The sequence below is a fragment of the Anastrepha ludens genome, chromosome 6 (assembly GCF_028408465.1).
Source record: "Anastrepha ludens isolate Willacy chromosome 6, idAnaLude1.1, whole genome shotgun sequence".
Lineage (NCBI taxonomy): Eukaryota > Metazoa > Arthropoda > Insecta > Diptera > Tephritidae > Anastrepha > Anastrepha ludens.
This window is the reverse complement of record NC_071502.1, coordinates 30,813,498-30,828,177: the sequence shown is the minus strand read 5'-3', so window position 1 is coordinate 30,828,177 and position 14,680 is coordinate 30,813,498. Positions and strand designations below refer to the sequence as shown.

At 35.7% G+C, this 14,680-nt stretch overlaps 1 protein-coding gene across 5 annotated transcripts in view; it reads left to right on the top strand.

Annotated features, from left to right (window-relative positions):
* Positions 1 to 738: 738 nt before the first annotated feature.
* The window catches only part of LOC128867768 (RING finger protein nhl-1), a 98,808-nt gene continuing 84,866 nt past the window's right edge, over positions 739 to 14,680 (top strand). For 3 of the 5 annotated variants that reach the window (XM_054109249.1, XM_054109248.1, XM_054109250.1), the window contains exon 1: positions 740 to 1,160. The gene's annotated coding sequence lies outside the window, so the exon portion shown is untranslated. Of the gene's footprint in view, positions 1,161 to 14,680 lie in introns of all 5 variants that reach the window. The other 2 variants (XM_054109247.1, XM_054109245.1) reach the window with 1 other exon arrangement.

Genomic DNA, 14,680 nt, shown 5'->3' with positions numbered 1-14,680 from the left:
TCTACCCGTTTGAAATCGATTGTGTCACTCTTATGTTCGCGCACGAAATAAATTATTATTCCCATATGAGTATTTAGTACGTTTGAGGGCAAAAATTTACGGCAGCTCTTTGTTTGAAACTCATTTTCCGACCGTAGTGCAAAATATAGTAAGAAAAATGCCGTAATTAGTAAAGTTATTTACACCCAAATCTTTCTAGGAAACGATAAAACATCGATTTTTAAGTCTGAACTGAACTTTGAAAAGCTTTCCTATAGCTCTTAAAAAATCATATAGTGCCACTTCTTTTAATTCTATTGGCATACATCGTAGTTAGACTCCTCTGTTTTCAAAAATACGAAACAGAATTTTCATAAGCACATTGGCGCATATTTTTCTGAGCCATTATACAATGCTTACCTTCATTCAGCTGTTCAGTTTATTTTTGTTATTTTGCTGTGACAAATATTTTGTATTAAAAATGAAAAATTAATAAGAAAAAAATTATAATAATTAATATACCCACACACACACACACATACACTTGTATTTCTATACCACAAGTGTATACTTTGCTGTTAGGCCGCTCAAAATATGTACACATACACCTACACCCACATACATAAATACAAACATACATATATATGTAGCCACATTCAAAGATGCCAGCCGAGCGAGCTTTATGCGCTACACTTCCACATAATTTTGGGGTGTCCAAATTTTCCGAAGAGCTGTTTTCCTTCTGTGATATTTTTTCATTGCTAGTGTACGAGCAGCCGCGTTTGGCTGCGCGACGAAAGTTCGCACTCTGGTGATCGTTTCAAAGATAAATTCGGGCGAAGTGAAAGCAAGAAATAAATTAGAAATTTCAGATTACTTGTGATCCCGGGTCCTCAGCGCGTGTGCGTTACAACATAGGCGGTACGTGGCGTGGCGGTAGTTTTTCGAATACGAATAAATTAAAGCGCCTACATTCATTCTTTAACGTATAAAATTCATTGTTTTTTTACTGAAGTGTGAAAATATTTTAATTGAATTGTTTAGCTGGAGGAAATCACACGCAAAAGTGAAAATCGCATCCATTCCTCTGCCAGTCGAAAACGCATTTAACGAATGCGTTGTGACGCCAGTGAGAGTAACCGGTTAAAAACTTCTACGGATCATACAGCAGACACACAAAAGTAAGCCACTCACCACGAATCCTGCCTATTAAAGGAATCGAAATGTTTAAATGCTTTAGCGAGCGTATGAAAGTACAACAAAAGCAGAAGAAATTCTCAACTTAATGATTATGTAAAAGTGCGCAGCGAGACTTTTTAATTCACGCCCACTATGCACAAAAAAAAAAAACAAAAAAAAAAAAAATAAAATAAAAAAAATACGAACAAACTTAAATTACGCCAAATAAGCTGTTTTCACGCTCTTCGAGCAGCAGCAAATTTTTCCATCAATATCGTCTGGCAATTATGCTGTTATTTATTTTATATTTTACTATAGCAGCATAACACCAAAACTACCAGAAATACACACAAACATATACTATATATATGTACAGTAAATATGTATTAGAAGCGTTTGAGCGAAAAAATCAAATTAAGTGTTGCTCGCTTTTTACCACGCGAATCCTTCAACTTGGAATACGTACAGTGTATGAAGCAAAATTCAAATGCTCGCACAAAACGAACAAGAAGAAGAAGAAGAAGAACGCAAGTAATTTTAGCACAACGCTTTTCGTGTGTATATTTTCGGTGCTGCTTCACACATTTTTTACACATTAGTGTCTTGTGTGGTTATTTATAGGTTTTCCGAAATGCTAGCAAAAAGCAAGAATACGAATTAAAAGCAAATGAATAAATGAGTAAGGCAGGGGTGCGAATTGTGTACGAATGTCATAGATGATTTTTTTCACATAAAATGGGTGTCTCTGTAAAATTGTGCGATTTAGTTGCCGTCATGGCGCATAAAGTGAAGATAAAGAAGACTATAAAGCAAATAGTAGAATAGCCTAATTGGTATTGGTATCAACCATGGGTTCGAAACTCGGTGAAAGACCAAAAAAAAAAAGAAGCAAACGTTTTTTCTAATAAAAGAAGAACAAGTTTTTTTCTAGTAGCGGTCGCCCCTCGACAGGTAATGGCAAATCTCCGACTGTATTTCTGCCATGAAAAAGCTCCTCATAAAAATATCTGCCGTTCAGAATCGGCTTGAAGCTGTAGGTCCCTCCATTTGTGGAACAGCATCAAGAGGCACGCCACAAACAGGAGGAGAATCTCGGTCAAACAGTTAGAAGGGGTCTACGCGCCAATTATATATATATGCAGGCAGGGCCGTGGAGAGAGTATTCGGGCCCCGGGGGAAACTTGAGATGCGGGCCCCTTAATTTTTTTTTTATTTATCAAAATGCGTATTATGTTATAGTGATTTAACATTTAAACATTGAAAAACTTATTTATAAAATTTTTGATAGAATTAATTATGAAATATTGATTAAAATGAATTTTAGAAAACTCTTCAGCAGATCTGAAATAAAAAACGCAGCTGAAAAAAGTTAAAATTTTTTATTCATTTTGTGAGCCTTACAAATATTTGAAAATGACTTAGAATTTTGCTTTTCTTGCTTTAGCTGAGGCAAAAGCTCTTATAATATCATCGAAGTTTCCTTGCTAACTCAGATTTCAAATACAAAGTTGCCAATCCTGTTACTCGACTCTGAGTTGAACAAGAATGATGGTAGTCTTTGATCCTTGATAAACCGCTGAACGATCTTTCGGCGCCGGCAACCGATACTGGCAGGGTGCAGAATATTCGCAAAGCAATGCAGATGTTCGGGAACAGAATATCCCAGTTTTTAGCTGTGATGGCATTCAACAAGTCGAACGGAGGCATACAATATTCCGAATTTCCAGTAAAATTCGCTTTGTAAACACTCTTCAAGTGACACATCTCAATTGAGATTTCTTCCGACACATCAGAAAGGTATTTTTTAGCAAAATTAAGAGCTGCTGTCTGAAGTTCTGCTTTTTCAATTTTAAGAAATAGCCACAGGAATGAGAAAATGTTGTTTATGTTTTTAATTGCACTAAACCGATTTTCAATACCAGTGATAACTGAGTCCATGATGACGAGAAATGTGTTCCTCTTGAAATCAATTTCTTTGGCGGTCATATTTTCCGCTGAATTCTCAGGTTCTTCATCATTACGTTTCTTCTTTCGGCTTGCTGGCAATGTTGATGAAGTGTTTGGCAAACCTTTTGCAGTTTGATATTCTTTTAAAATCGATCCCCATTGGCTGCGTAACAATTGTAGATCTGCTACTAGGCATTCAAGATTCTTTACCACGACGTCAATCGTTGCTTCTTTTCTTTGTAAAATCAAACTGACGTAGTTTATTGCTGTGAGAATCTTGAACCATATGGAAGACATTGAGACACATTCAAATTTACTTATGTACTTAATAATTCCATCGACATCGCGTTTGGTTTCTACGGTGAGATTAATTCCTGTCACTTTTGTAAGAGCTTTCCTCAGTCCAGGTAGATTTTGAGCAAACGCTTTGACAGCATCAATTCGAGCAGACCATCTTGTATCCGATAAGCGGTGAAGTGAAGTTGGTACACATTCTTTCAAAATATCCCATCGTATCGTACTACCTCTACCTAGAGTCCGGGCCCCTCTGAAAACTCCGGGCCCGGGGGAAAAAGTACCCGATCCCCCCCGCTCTCGTCGGGCCTGTATGTAGGTATATACCTATGAAATAAGATTTTTTTTCAATTTCAAACGTTTATTAATAAAACATAGTTACAAGTTTAATCTTCAAAATAATAGCCATCGCTAGCGACACATTTTTCCCATCTCTCAGGCAATTTGTGGATGCCGCGCCAAAAAAATTGGCCGTCTTTGGCCGCAAACCAATCATCGAGCCATTTTTTGGCTTCTTCGTGAGAATTGAAGCGCTGCTCGGAAAGTGCGTGGCCCATCGATGCAAACAAATGATAATCGGAAGGCGCCAAGTCTGGTGAGTAAGCCGCATGCACTAGCGGTTCCCAAGCGTACGTCTCCACCAATTCCCGGGTCGCTCTTGTTCGATGTGGCGCTGCATTGTCACATTCTCAGTTCATGCGGCACCCATCTTCCGACCTTTAAAATGATGCCCATGTCTTTCAAACGTTTGGAAATGGTTTTTTGGGTCACTCTCAACTGCTCTGCCATCATTCCTTGCGTTTGATCCTCATATTCAGCCAACAATGCTTGCAATTCGGCGTCCTCAAACTTTTTCGGTGGCCGGCTACGGTCCTCGTTCTCCACGCTAAAATCACCACTTCCGAATTTCTCAAACCACCTGAAGCACAGTGCTCTACTTAGAGCATGTCCACCATAAGCTTTTATAAGCATTTGATGAGCTTGAGAAGCGTTTTTCTTCAATTGATAACAGAAAATCAACCATGTCCGCAAAGGACACGAAATTCTACATTTTTAAGAGCGACAAAAGGCATTGTTGTATGAAACGTAACAAACAATGAACTGAATATTGTTGACAGATGGCAGACGAGAAAAACAAGACATTTGGGAAGGTTTAAAAATACTCCTAGCGACATCTATGGATTAATAGCTGAAAGTCTCATTTCATAGGTAGCGGTCGCCCCTCGGCAGGCAATGGCAAACCTTCGAGTGCATTCTTGTCATTAAAAAGTTCCTCCTAAAAAATAAATATCGAAGTCGGCTTGAAACTGTAGCTCCCTCCATTTGTGGACGACACACACCACAAATAGGTGGAGGAGCCCGGCCAAACACCCAGAAAGGGTGTACGCGCCAATTATATATTATATATATATATAGGGAGTTATGAAGTGTTACCTATTCAAAACACCATAACTTTTTTGTGTGAAATTAGGTTTTATTGATTTCAAAGACAAAATTGCTCAAAAATGATTACAATTTTAAGATATATTCACTTTAGCTCGACATGACCACCTTTTGCCTTGACTGTAGCCCTCAAACGGTCAAAAAATGAGTTGCATGCTGCGCGACTGTGATCTTGAGGTATTTTGGCCCATTCTCGTATAATCGCTTTTTTCAGCGCATCCATACTGGCATATTTATTAGTCCTCACCTTGCTCTCCAAAATAGACCAAATAGACTCGTTCAAGTCGAGCCTTCACTTTCCGAACCATTTCTGGCGTTACTGCGTTTTTTTTTGGTCCACCTCCATAGCGTTTTGCAATGCTACCAGTATCATTGTAACCTTTTATAGAGCGATACACAAACATTTTATTCACTTTGAGGTGGCTGAGCTCACGAACAATGGCTGGTTGTGATTTTCCAGCCAATTATAACGCAATCACTCTATTACGTTTGAAATCCATCACAGAAAAAAAAAAATTCAACAAAACTGAGACGCAAATGCTTTTGATGGCCTATAAACAATATATTGAACTGTCATTAGAACAATTTTGACGTTGATGTCATGAGCAGTTTTACAGATACAAGTAGTGTGAAGTTGGCAAGCACTTCATATCGTTCACCCTGTAATTGTTAGGAATTATATTTTATGTAAATAAATGAACGAATTTACACAAAAAATGAATACCATATCCAAAATACTTGGATCTATAAGTCATATGATAAGCACTGCTGTGGAAGACTTGGTGAAGTTATTATAATTGCAGGTACTAAATGCTTTAAGAATACGGACTCTAATCAAATCAGTGCTAACAAAACTCGCCTTCACTTTTGACTTGAGCGCGCCACTGCTGTAGCGGCAGTCACTTCTGTCAGCATTTGTATGATATGTCCGCTCATAAATTTCATATGTCAAAAACTAAGTTTCCTGATATTAGACGATGAGAAATCATAGTTAAAATATGATTTAAAAATTAACACGAAACGTCATTTGGCGGCCGGAAATTCTATAAAAACAGACTCAGACCAAACTGCAGAAGCTGATTGAAGGAGTATTCCTCTAAGTCTGGGATGGGCCGCAAAGACCTTTAGGTCGAAGTGCAAACCTCCAGTAAATCTGCAACTAAAAGTCAGTAGCTTCCAATGTACGCCTGCTAAAAATTTGCATGAAATATTTTTCGTGCTGTGTTGCTAAACACCACTGATTGTTATAATTTTCTACATTCGTTAGCGATAATTTCAAAAATGGGAATTGTGAATATGTGTGCGTAAAATTGAAATTATACATACATAACTTAAGCAACTATCTGTCGAAGAGTGTCTTGTGATAATCTACGTGGGACGACAAATTTTCCGTTAAGTTTATATTTTGTTATTTTTAGTAATCGCCACGCTGAACTTGATTCATAAGTCGTGCTATTTCTTCTCTCTTTCCTATATAAATCTAATTTCGTCATATAATGACTCACAGGCGTATTTTTGGGAGAATATTTTTAAAATAATCATTGCTAATTTTTTAAACAACTTCGGGAATGGTTTTCAAAGTTTTCACTATTCTCCCTTCCATCGACTATTCTTCGATTCTTTTTCAACGGCATACAAACGTTAGCACATCAACATTTTGACAAGTTTTTACTATTTTTTTAATTATTTTATAAATTTTCATTATTTTTGCTTAAAAATACAATTTGTTGTTCGGAGAAACTGATAATTCCAATTTTCAAATTATGTACAAAAATCAGAAAAATTCCACTAACTTTTCAACTTTTTCAATTTCACGGTTTTTAGTTAGAAAAAATTTCATGCTTTTGTTATATGCAGAAAATGCACAACACCGTCAGGGGAAAAGATTATAAAATATCAGTGGCAACTTTTAACAACTTCAATTTTGCGTAGCTAATATTTTTTCAGTTTCAGCAAAGCAACTAAGCAACATTTTTTTTTAATTAAAGATTTTAAAATTCAAGCAAAACAACTGAAAAATGCATTACTCATTATATTTGATATTTTCTATTAATGGCAAAGATTTGTTTTTGTTTTTTAAAGCCATTCGTAAGTAAATATGTTCAAATCCACGGGCACGAAACACAAATTCATAGAAAGATTTTTTTCTAATAGTGGTCGCTCCTCGGCAGGCAATGGAAGATCTTCGAGTGTAGATATTGCATTGGGGAATAAGTTCGTAGCGTTTTTACCGAAAACTTTTATTTAAACAAAAAACAATAACTATATAAATAAGCTAATCAATAAGCTAAGTAATTCGCTGTTGCTGATCCCAACTTCTTCCCACCTCTCGACCAATTTGTGGATGCCGTTCAGACAAAAATCGTTTGGTCTGGCGTCAAAGAAGTTTTTGAGCCAGTTTTCAGTTTTTAAGGACCTCTTTGTTATCGAAGGTAACGCCCTTCATATGGTTTGACAAGGAACGGAAGAGATTGTAATCGGACGGTGCAAGCTCCGGAGAAGACAGCGGATGCTGAAGGACCGCCCATTCGAGCTCTTGGAGTGCGGTTTTGAAGATTTGTGCAACATGGGGCCTGGTATTGTCGTAAAGGAGTGTGGTTTGACCATGTCGGTCAGGTATTTTCAGTCGAACAGCCTCATTCACGCGATATAACTGGACAATGTAGTGCTTCTTGTTGACCATGACACTCTTTTCGCGCATTTCCCAGTGCAACATGCCCTCCCAATCTCACCAAACACATATCATGATCTTCATTGGTTGAAGATCCGATTTGACTCTCGGCTTTAACATATCTCCTGGAGCCATCCACTCCTTTCCTTGCTTCATATTGATTTAAAGACACCATTTCACATCTCCCGTGACGATTCGGCACAAAAGGCGCTATTTATGGCCGAGAGTTGCTCAATGGCGGGCGAGATGCTGAGAAGCAATTTGAAGGCGACTTTCCTTGCTTTTTCGTTGAGCTCGTGAGGCACTCAGGTTATCAATCGGTAAATCCCATTGAATGAAGGTGATTGAGAATCGTTTTATGATCGCACTTTATTTGTTCCGTCAATTCACGACTGGTTTGGCGACCGTTCCCCGCTTCTTCAAAAGTAATTTGAGACGATCTTCATCGAATTTCGAAGGCCTTCCGCTGCAGGGCGTGCCATCAACGTCGCAGTCGCTTCTTTTTGAACTTTGCAAACCATTGCCGTGCTGTACAATCATCTATCACTCCTTCTCCAAACACGTCGCATATGTCCTGGGCTGCTTCGGCGGCTTTTTGACTTCGATGAAAAGCAAAGAAGAGCAGATGTCGTAAATGTTGATTTTTGCTTCCTGGGTGTATTCCATTTCTAAGCCTCAAAACTAATAAAAAAATAAATAGCTTAAAAGTTCATTTAATGTAGTTTTGTATGGCAGAAAGAGTTCTATCGAATGAATACTTACCCTTTGCCAAACAGCAAACAAATCGTTGTAAAATAAAAGAAATTATAAAAACGCTATGAACTTATTCCCCTACCTAATATACTCGTATTTGTACCAACTGGTGCTTCCAAGTCTTGTCATCTGATTGATTGACGTGGTTGCTATACCAAGGTATATCTAGGGAAGTTTTGAGAACATTCAGTCCACAGCAGTCCTGCGTCTATTGTATTTGGGTCAAAAGGTTTTCGAAATGGAGCTCCATCTTTTCTGTACTTGTCTGAGAAAAAGGTTGTGCACTTCCCCTTTAACAACAGTCAGTGGGATGGCGACGACCGGGTAAGAGACCTCTGACACTAATTCAATCGACCCCTTCCTGGCAAGCTCATCAGCAATTTCATTTCCCTCTATGTTCCGGTGACCTGGAACCGAGATCAGATAAATGTTACCTGCAAGCCCAAGAGATTCCATCTCTTTACAGAAGTTTATCAGCTTGGATCTTCATCATGGCGTCGTCAGAGCCTTGATCGCGACTTGACTATCGGAAACAATTGTATAATCTCCCTCGCTCCCACGTTCCGTAAGCATTTTGCATGTCTGCAAGATCGCAAATACGTCTGCCTGAAAAAAAATAGCAGTATTTGACAGTTTAGTTAAATTGGCTGAAATAGAATTGGCTGAGAGAAAACAGTTAAATTGGCTGATTTAGAGAAAGCTCCTGCTTCAATTCCTGACTCCATCTTAGAGCTGTCAGTGCAGACAGAGGTACTGGATTCAGTGCAGTTTTTTCCCTCGCTCCAATTCTTCCTACATACATAGGAAGATTGGCCTGGTACGACCCTCAAACTCCAGTTTGCGGATAGAAAGATCAGGTGGGGAAGGACTTGGTGCGTCCAACTGGCGCCGGTTAGCACGAGAAAAAAACTTCTGGCGTGCTTTGTTAAACTCGACCAAAATCGCGTAAGCATTATCGCGCCAATTAAGAAGAAGAATAAGGATAGAAAGATCTGCTCGAAGTTCAGAGAAATACTTTGTTAGCTGCCTAAAATGCTGAAACGCATAAAATATTTGAAAAAGGATATAACAATGATTATTTAGCTTGTATACAATTTCACGAGTGGCACAATCGATTTCAATCGAGTAGCGACACGCATAGAGGTGCACAAATACCGGATCGTTCATAGAGTAGATTGCCCCAGGATACTTTTTATTGTGATGACTTAGTAGTGGATTTCGAGGAAGTTCACATAAAATAATTTGCAAGATGAAGTGCCAAGTGAAAGGACGAAAAAAGGTTTCAAAAAGCCATTGAGCTGTGCCGAAAAGATGCATCGCCGATTGTAAATAATTAACTAATTTAACATAATTAACTATTCTAGCCTCTCTTTCCATAACAACTTGCGAGATTGAAAGATGATTTTCATTACCTCGTCGACTTCAAACGCATTTAAAAAGTACGGCTTCACAGGAGAGGTTTAAAGGGGTAGCAAATCTTTCTATTTCCTATGGCGGATAGAATTCCGGAAAAATTTGCCGGCAACAAGCGACGAGTTGAGATCAAATTAGTTTTTTGTTTTTATTTTTCAACCGGCTAAATGTCTTTACTTCTTCGATTCAGATTTGGTAAGAAGCTCTGGTAAGTAAAAGGGTTGGTAGTCAACCAGGAAAGGAGTGCGAGAAAGATATAGGATAGCTGAAGAAAGTGACAGAGAGAAAGAGATAGGATAGCTAAAGAAAATGACAGAGAGAAAGAGATAGAATAGAATAGAGACAGAGGTAGCGATAGATAGTTCTGTGAGAATTTTCCAGATTCTTTGGAAAATCTGAAAATATCCTCCACTTTGAGAGAATGAATTATATTCATTCATCACATCGGAAACCACAACTCGTAGCCTTGCTCTAGCAAAGGCAGGTCACACACAGAGAAAATTCTCAGTGCTATTCGCCTCCTCTAAGCAAGACAGGCAGCTCGGGTTCTCAATTATTCCAATGTGGGTCATACTTATGCTGACCCCATGGGTTGTGCCCTGTAATAATACCGACCATCCACCGAACGTCTTTTCTACCAAGTTCTGGAAGAATATTGGACAGTTTTCTGTTCGTGCTTGTCACAAAACTCTTTGGAGTTCTGCAGCGTTCTAGACCCGACCATCGCTTTTTATGTAGATTGCCTACATAATTGCTGATGAGCTTTATGATTCCTGCAGAACTGATTCCCATTATTGACACTGGTCCTTGTGGACGAACCGCTCATCCACAGTTGGCCAATTTGTCGGCAATTTCATTTCCTTTGAACCCCGCATTGTCCTGGAACCCATGGTAGGAAGGTTAGATGGTAAGAGTACCAGAGGTATACTTCAAGTAGCCTTTTATGTGCCGTTTTGATACCATAATTCCCGAAAAAATTTAGAGAAGAGAAAACCATCTACAACCATCCAGTGATGTTGATGTTGTGTAGGAAAGAAAAGGGATCTAGGCTGGAGAATTTCCTCAAGCCATCCCCAAAGGGCACGCTAAAGAATCTCAAGCGCCTAGCCGCCAGAGCCGGACATGTGCAGAGAAAGTGCTCAACAGTCTCTTTCTCTGCAAGATCCTCACAGCTTCTGCAATAGGGGTTGTAAGGAATTCCCAGCTTCTCCGCATGAGTACCGATCACTCAGTGAACAGTGAACACCGCAATGAGTTTGGAAATTGAATGGTGGGGAATTTCCATCAGCTTAAGCGTTCTGTTTCTATTGCATTGAGGCTATAGTGTTTTTGAGACGGACCTTCATCTGTCTTGCGCTTTGTTTAGAAAGAAATTGTGCAGTTTCCCTTTAACAACAGTCAAGGGGACACCGATGTCTGAGAAGGGGACAGCTGAAACCGGTTCTGTCGACCCCTTCCGGGTAAGTTCATTGGCAATCTCATTTCCCTCTATATTCCTGTGCCCAGGAACCCATATAAGTACGATCTTTTTTTGTCTTGCAACAGAATTAAGCTTCTTCTTCCATTCTTGAACAATCTTCGAGGTTTGCTTTGCGTTCTCCAGAGCCTTCAGTGCAGCCTGCCTGTCGCTAAAGACTCCAATCTGTTTCCCGCTCCATCTCCTCTCAATTATCAACTCTGCTACTTTCAGAATGGCGAAAATCTCCGTTTGGGAAACAGGTGCCATTCGCCCCATAGCGTAAGGAGGGAGTCCTCCCTCTCGTTTAAGCACCATCCGGTTCCAGAACCAATTTGTTTTTTGGACCCATCAGTAAAGAAAATATCTGTAAAATTTCTTTGAATGAGATGTGAATTAAATTTATTTGTATTGTATTAGATTAAAAAAATAAAAAGACTATCTTATTTGAAGTGATTTTTTTCTTATTTGGAATTAAATTTTTTTAGAACGTTTTTCTTAGTTCTTTTCATGTGCACATATAGAGCTAAGTATTGCAAGAAAACCTACTAACATTTACTTTCTTTTATACATATTTATATTTATATAATTTATATTTATTTATTATTTATTTTATTTATATTTATGGCAGGATTTGATATAAGCGCCCATTCGAAAACAAAATCCTGGCTACGCGCCTGAAAAGTTTATATCTCCTCTGATACTTGCAGAAAAAAATAGACCCTGGTAGTTTTTATGTCCAAAAAGTTCGGCGTTTTGAAAGGAATACAGGGTGTTTATTTATGCATCTGTACATGCAAAAATGCTCATATCTGAGCAATCACTTGCTTGCATTTTTTTGTGTTTAATATGAACTGTTAATGCTTTCATAAATATTAAAAAATCTCCCAGCCATTGATAAAATATTACTGGATTTTGGTTAATCTATGATTTATGTATGTGCCTTAAAGCGATTTATTATCATAGTTCGATATATTAAAATTTTGTATGCATATTTTTTTTCTTGCTTTACACTCTAAGTTGCTCAGGTTTAAAGTTGTGTTTTAACTTCTGCATTAAAGAGTTGTTTGTTGTGCAGTATTTTCGCCACAACCAATTTCCAAAAAATTTGCTGCTGGGTTAATACACAAATATTTTTTGTACATAAGTCAATTTTGTTGAAACAAACTTTGCCTACTTTTAGGCGCAATAATAACGATTCACTGCTAAATAAATGTGGAATGTGGCTGGAGGGTGAACTAAATATGAGTTGGGTCCGAAAACTGAAATAAGTGAATGTTGAGAAGTTTCAAAATCTCTGGTTGCGCATTTTATGTTAAACTCGTCCATTATTAATACAATTTTCGCTATGAAAATATTCGTTTCATACAATTTTTTGAAATATAATAAAGAAAATCCATATAATACGAATTAAATTTTTAATGCCGGATGTTGCGTATTTTGCGTGGTGGCACTTATTTTCGCATACATACATACAGCTGCGTGCAAAATAATAGCAGCGCGACATATTGCAATATTTTGAATATTTATTTATATTTTATTTAATTTTCAGTATTTTGTTATACAAATATAGTAAATAAAAAATTATATACAGCACTACAACAAAAAATATATAATTAAAGGCATACAAACTTGGAAAAAATTAAAAAAAAAAATTAAATAAACTTTCATTAAAATTTCAAGCTATTTTATCAGTGCACGAAACTAAAAAAAAATTAAATAAACTTAATAAAATGAATTTTAAGAAAACAAAGAAGATTTAGAATAAAAATAATTTTTAGTAGAAAGAAGGAGATTTAGAATAAAAGCAGTTTTTAGAAGAAAAAAGAAGATTTAGAATAAAAAGAGTTTTTAGAAGAAAAAAGAAGGTTTAGAATAAAAAGAAGTTTTAGAAGAAAAAAGAAGATTTAAAATAAAAGGAATTTGTAGAAGAAAAAAGTGTTAGAATAAACAGAATTTTTAGAAGAAAAAAGACAATTTAGAATAAAAAGAATTTTTAGAAGAAAAAAGAAGATTTATAATAAAAAGAATTTTTAGAAGAAAAAAGAAGGTTTAGAATAAAAAGAATTTTTAGAAGAAAAAAGAAGATTTAGAATAAAAAGAAGTTTTAGAAGAAAAAAGAAGATTTAAAATAAAAGGAATTTTTAGAAGAAAAAAGAGTTAGAAGAAAAAGAATTTTTAGAAGAAAAAAGATTTAGAATAAAAAGAATTTTTAGAAGAAAAACAAGAATTTTTAGAATAAAAAGAATTTTTAGAAAAAAAGAAGAATGTTTAGAATAAAAAGAATTTTTAGAAGAAAAAAGAATTAGAATAAATTTAGAAGAAAAAAGATTTAGAATAAAAAGAATTTTTAGAGGAAAAAAGAAGATTTAGAATAAAAAGAATTTTTAGAAGAAAAAAGAAGGTTTAGAATAAAAAGAAGTTTTAGAAAAAAAAGAAGATTTAAAATAAAAGGAATTTTTAGAAGAAAAAAGAGTTAGAATAAAAAGAATTTTTAGAAGAATAAAGATTTAGAATAAAAAGAATTTTTAGAAGAAAAACAAGAATTTTTAGAATAAAAGGAATTTTTAGAAGAAAAAAGAAGATTTAGAATAGAAAAGGTCAAATTAGTGGTAGCTCAAAAATCGCATTGTAACAATACTGAATGCATTGCATCAGTGGCGCCAGCAACAGGAAGCGGGCAGTCGCGGTAATAGCGCAGACACGCCAAATTTAGCGAAGTCCTCAACCATCTGTGTGATCCTTCTGCCAGAAAAATTTGACACACAGATGGCGCTTCAAGCAGTAAAAAGGCGTTGGTCCTAAGCAACGACAGGTGGGCATTCTCGCTACTTAGGACTGGTAGCGGCAGGCTAATCACCAACCCTATCAGAAAGCAAAGATTAACGAAACCAACGCAAGACTGAGTCTTGTCGAGGCCCTATGCTTCCGAGTGGAGTGAACAAAGAAAAAAAAATTAAAGGCATTGCAAAACTGCGTTTCCCGAATTTTTCCAGAAATTCTGAACAAAAAGTGCAAAATTTTGGTGCATTTTTTTTATTAATTTTTTATGGTTTGAAACTTTGTGTTATGTTACTTTGTTGTAGTATAAACTATATTTTGATAAAAAAAACAATAAATAAAAAAAAATTAAAAAAATAAAATAAAAATAATAGTTAAAACAAAAAATTAAAAACTAAAAAATAAATTAAAAATAATAAATAAAAAAAATTAAAAACTAAAAAAAATTGTTTTAAATTAAGTAAAAAATTAAAACTTTTTAATTTCAAACTTTCAATATTTTATATAGTTTGAAACATTGTGTTATGTTACTTTGTTGTAGAAAAAACTGTATTTTTGAAAAAAAATTAAAAAAATTAAAAAAAATAAAAAAAAATTAAAAAAAAATAATAATAATTAAAAAAAAAATTTTAAAACTAAAAAAATTAAATAAAAATAATAAATAAAAAAAATTAAAAACTAAAAAGATTTGTTTTTTAATTAAGTAAAAAATTAAAACTTTTTAATTTTAAACTTTTTAATTAAAACTTTTTAATTTTTTATAT